Genomic DNA, 6,607 nt, shown 5'->3' with positions numbered 1-6,607 from the left:
GACTTGTTGAATAGTTGTGACCAAAATGCTGATAGTGACATGGACAGAGATTGGACAGGCTGAGGAGGTCTCAGATGGAAATGTGGAACTTATTGGGAACTGGAGCAAAGGTCACTTTTGCTATGCTTTAGCAAAGAGCTTGGTTGAATTGTGCCCCTGCCCTAGGGATCTATGGAATTTTGAACTTGAAAGAGATGATTTAGGGTATCTGGTGGAAGAAATTTCTAAGCAGAAAAGTGTTCAAGACGTGGCCTGGCTGCTTATAATAACCTATAGCTCATATGTATGAACAAAGAAATGACCTAAAACTAAAACTTATATTTAAAGGGGAAGCAGAGCATTAAAGTTTGGAAAATTTGCAGCCTGGCCATGTGGTAGAAAAGAAAGGCCCATTTTCAGGAAAGAAATTCAAGCAGGCTGCAGAAATTTTCATAAGTAAAGAGGAGCCAAGTGATAACATCCAAGACAATGGGGGAAGAGCTTCAAAGGCATTTCAGAGACCTTCAAGGCATCCCCTCCCATCACAGGCCTGGAGGTCTAGGAGGACAAAATGGTTTGTGGGTCAGGCACAGGGCAGCCTTGGGACACTTCTCCCTGTGTCCCAGTCACTCTAGCTCCAGCTGTGGCTCAAACGGCCCAAGTACAGCTTGGGCCATTGCTTCAGAGAGTGCAAGTCATAAGTCTTGACAGTTTGCATATGGTGTTAAGCCTACAGGTGCACAGAATACACAAGTTGAGGCTTGGGAGCCTCTGCCTAGATTTCAGAGGATGTATGGAAAACCCTGTATGTCCATGCAGAAGCCTGCTGCAGGAGTGAAGCCCCCAGGGAGAACCTCTTCTAGGGTGATGCAGAGGGAAAATGTGAGGTTGGACCCCATACAGAGTCCCCACTGGGGTACTGCCTAGTGGAGCTGTAAGAACCAGACCCTGGAATGGTAGATCCACTGGCAGCTTGCACCCTGTGCCTGGAAAGCCATAGGCACTCAATGCCAGCCCCTGAGAGCCACTGTTCTGGGGGCTGAACCAGCAAAGCCACAGGTGCAGAGCTGCCCAAGGCCTTGGGAGCCCCTTCCCTTGCATCAGAGTGCCCTGGATGTGAGACATGAATTCAAAAGAGATTATTTTGGAGCTTTAAGATTTAATGGTTGCCCTGCTGGGTTTTGGTCTTGCGTGGTGCCTGTGGCCCCTTTCTTTTGGCTGATTTCTCCCTTTTGAAATAGGAGTATTTACCCCAGGGGTGTTCAATCTTTTGGTTCCCTGAGCCACAGTGGAAGAAGAATTGTCTTGGTCCACACATAAAATACACTGACACTAACAAGAGCTGATAAACTAAAAAAAAGTTGCAAAATATATCTCATAGTTCCTTAAGAAATTTGTGCTGAGCCACATCCAAAGTTGTCCTGGGCTACATGTGGCTCATGGCCATGGGTTGGACAAGCTTGATTTACACAACAGCTATACCCCCACTGTATCTGGAAGTAACTAACTTGTTTTTGATTTTATAGACTCATAGGTGGAAGGGACTTCCCATTTCAGATGAGACTTTGGACTTTGGACTTTGGGTTAATGCTAGAATAAGTTAAAATTTTGGGGGACTTTTGGGAATGCACGGGGTTGTTCTTTGAAATGTGAAAATGACATGAGATTTGGGAGAAGCTGGGGGTAGAATGACATGGTTTGGATCTGTGTTCCTGTCCAAATCTTATGTCAAATCGTAATCCCCAATGTTGGGGCCTGGTGGAAGGTAATTGAATCATGGGAGTGTTTCTCATGGATGGCTTAACACCATAACCCTGGTTGCTGTTCTCATGATAGTGAGTGAGATCTCATGAGATCTGGTTGTTTAAAAGTGTGTAGCACCTTCCCCCTCTCTCTCTTCCTCTTGCTCTGGCCATGTGAGATGCCTCACTTCCCCTTCACCTTCCACCATGATTATAAGTTTCCTGAGGCCTCTCCAGAAGCTGCCATGCTTCCTTACAGTCTGCAGAACCATCAGCCAATTAAACCGCATTTCTTTATAAATTACCCAGTCTCTGGTATTTCTTCATAGCAGTGTGAGAGAAGACTAATACCTCATGTTAATGGCAATGTACCCTTGATATTGAAACTGAGGACTAACCTGATTAGGCCCACCAAATTTAACGTACCTTGCTTGTCTTTATTAATTTGCTTTTAGTTGATTTTAAAACCTATATAGCTAAAAGTCACATTGCTAAGTAATACATAACTAAACGTCCACTAGCTTTCTTGTAGATAACATCTCTGATGCATAGGTCACCATGGTAATTGTTGCTTAAGTTGTTTTTCAGGAACTTAGAGAGTCAGTTCTTGTCCAGTTCAAGTCAGCCGAGACCACCAAACTTTCAACTGGGCCTGTGTGAGCATCTGATGGGTCACCTTTTGATGTCAGAAGGCCAAAAACTCCACCCTCAGATCATGCTAATGCTGTAATTTTCTGAACATATATTCTACGAAGAGCCATGAAGTCTGATCGTGCTTGCACAGATGACCAATTACCTCACTTTTCCTTACTACAATCACCTTTCTCCATGCTTTGGACCATCTTGCTCCTCTATTCTATACATATCCCTAAATTCCATCTTCAGGGAGGCAGATTTGAGACCTGTTTTCCCATATCCTTGTTTGGCTGCCTCATGAATAAACTCTCTGCTGCAAAACTAATCATCTCAGTGATTGACATACTGCCTGACAGGAAGAAGAAGCCTGGTTCAGTAACAACATCATGGAATGAGAATGGTATTTCACCTCTGTGATTTTTTTCAAAACCTATGACCCCAGTCTAACCATGAGAAAAACACTAGACAAACACAAATTGAGGGACATTTGCAAAAACAAACAAACAAACAAACCCTGGCCAGTGCTTCTCAAAACTGTGAATGTCATCAAGGACAACAAAGTAAGAGAAACTATCAGACCAGAAGAGGCTAGGGAGACATGATGACAGAATGTAACGTGGTATCATGAAGAGGATCCTCAAACAGCAAAAGAACTTTGGGGAGAAAACTGGTGAAATGCTAATAAAATGTTTAATTTATAGTCATGTACCAACGTTGATTTCTTAGTTGTGATATATGTCCCATGGTAATATAGGATGTTAACAGTAGGAGAAACTGATTACCTTTGGTGGTTCCAAAATGGTCAAATAGGAACAGCTCCAGTCTACAGCTCCCAGCATGAGCGACACAGAAGACGGGTGATTTCTGCATTTTCAACAGAGGTACTGGGTTCATCTCACTGGGGCTTGTTGGATAGTGGGTGCAGGACAGTGGGTGCAGTGCACCGAGTGTGAGCCAAAGAAGGGTGAGGCATCCCCTCACCAGGGAAGCGCAAGAGGTCCGGGAATTACCTTTCCTACCCAAGCGAAGTTGCGACAGTTGGCACCTAAAATTTGTGTCACTCCCACCCTAATACTGCGCTTTTCCAATGGTCTTAGCAAACAGCACACCAGGAGATTATATCCCGCACCTGGCTTGGAGGGTCCCACGCCCATGGAGCCTCGCTCACTGGTAGCACACCACTCTGAGATTGAACTGCAAGGTGGCAGCAAGGCTGGGGGAGGGGCGCCCACCATTGCTGAGGCTTGAGTAGGTAAACAAAGCAGTCAGGAAGTTCAAACTGCATGGAGCCCACCGCAGCTCAAGGAGGCCTGCCTGCCTCTGTAGACTCCACTTCTGGGGACAGGCATAGCCGAACAAAAGGCAGCAGAAACCTCTGCAGACTTAAATGTCTCTGTCTGACAGCTTTGAAGAGAGTAGTGGTTCTCCCAGCATAGAGTTTGAGATCTGAGAAAGGACAGACTGCCTCCCTAAGTGGGTCCCTGACCCCCGAGTAGCCTAACTAGGAGGCACCCTCCAGTAGGGGCAGACTGACACCTCATACAGCCAGGTACCCCTCTGAGACGAAACTTCCAGAGGAACAATCAGGCAGCAACATTTGCTGTTCAGTAATATTCACTGTTTTGTAGCCTCCACTGGTGATACCCAGGCAAACAGCATCTGGAGTGGACCTCCAGCAAACTCCAACAGACCTGCAGCTGAGGGTCCTGACTGTTAGAAGGAAAACTAACAAAGGACATCCACACCAAAACCTCATCCGTACGTCACCATCATCAAAGACCAAAGGTAGATAAAACCGCAAAGATGGGGAAAAAACAGAGCAGAAAAGCTGAAAATTCTAAAAATCGGCACCTCTCCCCCTCCAAAGGAATGCAGCTCCTTGCCAGCAATGGAACAAAGCCAGACAGAGAATGACTTTGACGAGTTGAGAGAAGGCTTCAGATGATGAAACTTCTCTGAGCTAAAGGAGGAAGTTCAAACCCATCGCAAAGAAGCTAAAAACCTTGAAAAAAGATTAGACAAATGGCTAACTAGAATAACCAGTGTAGAGAAGTCCTTAAATGACCTGATGGAGCTGAAAACCATGGCACGAGAACTATGTGACGAATGCACAAGCTTCAGTAGCCGATTCGATCAAGTGGAAGAAAGGGTATCAGTGATTGAAGATCAAATGAATGAAATGAAGCGAGAAGGGAGGTTTGGAGAAAAAGAGTAAAAAGAAATGGACAAAGCCTCCAAGAAATATGGGACTATGTGAAAAGACCAAATCTACGTCTGATTGGTGTACCTGAAAGTGATGGGAAGAATGGAACCAAGTTGGAAAACACTCTTCAGGATACTATCCTCCAGCCAGGCACCATGGCTCACACCTGCAATCCCAGCACTTTGGGAGGCTGAGGTGGGCAGATCACCTGAGGTCAGGAGTTCGAGACCAGCCTGGTCAACGTGGTGAGATCCCATCTCTACTAAAAATACAAAAATTAGCCAGGCGTGGTGACGCGTGCCTATAATCCCAGCTACCCAGGAGGCTGAGGCAGGAGAATCACTGGAACCTGCAAGGTGGAGGCTGTAGTGAGCCGAGATCATTCCACTGCACTCCAGCCTGGGTGACAGAACGAGACTCTGTCTCAAAAAAAAAAAAAAAAAAAAAAAAAATTAACTCCATGTCAAAGACTTGAATGTGAAAAACAAAAAAACCTATATAAATCATTTAGGAGAAATTATAGGAGAATTTTTTTTTACCTCAGGATAAAGATTTCTTAAGATTCCGTATCTTCTAACTACAAAATAAAATATTAATGAACATTAAAATTACAATGCAAATTAAAACAACAGTGAAATACACTAATTTATACCATCAAATTGGCTAGGATTTAAAAGTCTAGCAACAGCGGCCTTCGAGGTGCTTTAGGCGGCTTGCCTTGGTCTCAGAATCGCTGCCGCCATGGCTAGTCAGTCGCAGGGGATTCAGCAGCTGCTGCAGGCCGAGAAGCGGGCAGCCGAGGTGTCTCCGAGGCCCGTAAAAGAAAGAACCGGAGGCTGAAGCAGGCTATAGAAGCAGCTCAGGCTGAAATTGAACAGTACCGCCTGCAGAGGGAGAAAGAATTCAAGGCCGCCGGGCGCGGTGGCTCAAGCCTGTAATCCCAGCACTTTGGGAGGCCGAGGCGGGCGGATCACAAGGTCAGGAGATCGAGACCACAGTGAAACCCCGTCTCTACTAAAAATACAAAAAATTAGCCGGGCGCGGTGGCGGGCGCCTGTAGTCCCAGCTACTCAGGAGGCTGAGGCAGGAGAATGGCGGGAACCCGGGAGGCGGAGCTTGCAGTGAGCCGAGATGGTGCCACTGCACTCCAGCCTGGGCGACAGCGTGAGACTCCGTCTCAAAAAAAAAAAAAAAAAAAAAAAAGAATTCAAGGCCAAGGAAGCTGCGGCACTGGGATCCCATGGCAGTTGCAGCACTGAAGTGGAGAAGGAGACCCAGGAGAAGATGACCATCCTCCAGACCTACTTCCGGCAGAACAGGGATGAAGTCTTGGATAACCTCTTGGCTTTTGTCTGTGACATTCAGCCAGAAATCCATGAAAACTACCGCATAAATGGATAGAAGAAGAGAGAACACCTGTTCTGTGGAGTGGCATTTTAGATGCCCTCATGAATATGAAGCTTTAGCACAGCTCTAGTTACATTCTTATGAAATGGCATTAAATTATTTCCATATATTATACAGTAGGTCCTTCCACTTTTTGGACAGTAGCAAATCTAGCTTTTTTGTACAGACTTAGAAATTAAAGATTTCATCTTTTTACCTCATATTTCTTAGGACTTTAATGGGTATATGTTTTCTTTTTTTCCTATGCCTTTTGGCTCAAGCAACATGTATATCACTGTTGACTTTTTCTTTCTTAGATCTAGTTTTAAAAAAAACACCACATAACCATTCTTTGAAGAAAGGAAGGGATTAAATATTTTTTTTCCCTAACACTTTATTGAAGGTCAGGGGCTTTATCTATGAAAAAGTAGTAAATAGTTCTTTGTAACCTGTGCGAAGCAGCAGCCAGCCTTAACGTAGTCCATTCTTGCTAATGGTTAGAACAGTGAATACTAGTGGAATTATTTGGGGCTGCTTTTAGTTTCTCTTAATCAAAATCACTAGATGATAGAATTCAAGAACTTGTTACATGTTATTACTTGGTGTATCAGTAATCATTTAAAAGTAAAGACTCTGTCATGCAAAAAAAAAAAAAAAAGTC

At 44.6% G+C, this 6,607-nt stretch overlaps 1 pseudogene; it reads left to right on the top strand.

The window, feature by feature from the left end:
- The first annotated feature begins 5,280 nt into the window (after window positions 1-5,280).
- LOC123568802 (V-type proton ATPase subunit G 1-like) lies at window positions 5,281-6,146 on the top strand (annotated as a pseudogene).
- The last annotated feature ends 461 nt before the right edge of the window (window positions 6,147-6,607 follow it).

The sequence above is a fragment of the Macaca fascicularis genome, chromosome 1, assembly GCF_037993035.2.
Source record: "Macaca fascicularis isolate 582-1 chromosome 1, T2T-MFA8v1.1".
In the NCBI taxonomy this organism is placed as follows: Eukaryota; Metazoa; Chordata; class Mammalia; order Primates; family Cercopithecidae; genus Macaca; species Macaca fascicularis.
The sequence above is the reverse complement of the archived record's forward strand: the minus strand, read 5'-3'. Positions and strand labels throughout refer to the sequence as shown.